The 1,685-nt window shown below is 33.9% G+C and overlaps 1 protein-coding gene across 2 annotated transcripts in view; it reads right to left on the reverse strand.

The window, feature by feature from the left end:
* tmem68 (transmembrane protein 68) overlaps positions 1–1,685 on the reverse strand; it is a 46,695-nt gene that overhangs the window by 5,845 nt on the left and 39,165 nt on the right. The gene's annotated exons all lie outside the window — the stretch shown is intronic.

Raw genomic sequence — 1,685 nt, forward strand, 5'->3', positions numbered from 1 at the left:
TAAGTGGTCCGGTGTGAAACGGGTGTGATAGAACAACGGAACCACAGGACTTTTAAATTTCAATAATCAGAATACCGAAATTGTTTCCGTTGTTTTATAAGGTTTATGTCAGTCTGCCTTTTCCCCATCAATACGCCCTGCACATTAGGGGGTGAAAAAAAAAAACGACGCGCACATTGTGCAAAACTCTGAAACAGGAGAAGTGGGACATAAAACGGAACGACAAACTAGATGTGAATTATGGCATAAAAACAGAGAATCCGACGCAGAACAGTGAAAAAATCAACACATGATGTGAAACACATGATGATTAGGCGGCGCAGCAGGTGATGAGTGAAGATTACTGATGGTCAATAAACGATAAAATAAATCTAGCAACAGGAAAGAAACTAAAGTGGACAAAGCAATAAGCCAAGAGAGGATAATACTAATCAAAGGAAACTAAATGGAAATGAATGAAGAACAAAATGCAAGAATAAACTAAGAAACTAAAGTAAATACAGAGGAATAAACTGGTATGGCAAGACCTTTCGATCAATAATTAATAAATTAATACAGAGGACTGTATGGCAAGTGCCATGGGTTTGTTGAGACCACATCTAATACTGATAATAAATATATCTTACAGACCATAGCAGTAAAGAACTTATCACTTATTTATGTTTTTAATTAGATTTGATATATTTATTTATTCAATTATTCATGTCAGTGTTAATGTCATGAGGCTGATGACTCCATGACACTTTCAATTTGACTCATTAGGATTTTATTAAGAACCAGCTTTGTTCTTTGTAATTTCTGTCCAGTAAAACTATTAATCTATAAATCAATAGACACGTCTACATGAAGATATAATCCATGTTCCTGTCTCATTTTTGTATGGCAGTAAAAGGAACTTTTGTTTTTCCACTGAAAAACAAAAGATTTTCAGTGGAAAAACAGTATTTCCTGTTGCTTTGGTTTACACACAAAATAGCTTTTTAATCATTTTCAAACCATGTACACCAAATTCTTTTTTTTTTTTTTGAAAAACAAAAGTTTTTCAGTGGAAAAACACTGAAAAACTTAAATGCAAACTGTAAATGTCACATGGCATTTATGGTTTGCACAGTAAATGGCATGTGGGTGAAATTTTATGGATGATACTCTGATGTACCATTCTCCTGAAGGCAGCACAGAGCTGCACCACCAGAAACCGACAGAAACACTGAAGAGAAGAAGAGGTATGATTAATGTAGTTACAGTTCTATCCATGTTTTAATGCTGCAGAGCTCAGTCGTTTTGTAAATAGTTCAAAGTTTAAGCTGGCATGTTGTACATATTTTATCTGGTCATTTTGTGTAATATTTAACAACTAGAAAATGAGAAAGAACAATAATATTTTTTGCACTCTGATTGGCTGCTGTTGGCCTACAAATTTTAAGTTGATTATTCATTAAATTTTTTATAGACGCCTGTGAAAATAATTTCTATTCCCATGGCTTTTTTGTTCTCTGGGAAATTATTTTTGATGATAAATACAGAAACAAGCATAAAAATCAAAACATCTACAATAGTGATAGTAATATTAATGATAAAATAATAGTCAGTGCAAAGTAGTCTACAAATTCTTTGTTGGGAGGCGGTGAGGGAGCTGAATAAAGTCTGGGGGGGCGCTGGCCCGAAAAAAAGTTGAGAAACACTGC

The sequence above is a fragment of the Poecilia formosa genome, unplaced genomic scaffold (assembly GCF_000485575.1).
Source record: "Poecilia formosa unplaced genomic scaffold, Poecilia_formosa-5.1.2 Scaffold784, whole genome shotgun sequence".
Classification (NCBI taxonomy): domain Eukaryota; kingdom Metazoa; phylum Chordata; class Actinopteri; order Cyprinodontiformes; family Poeciliidae; genus Poecilia; species Poecilia formosa.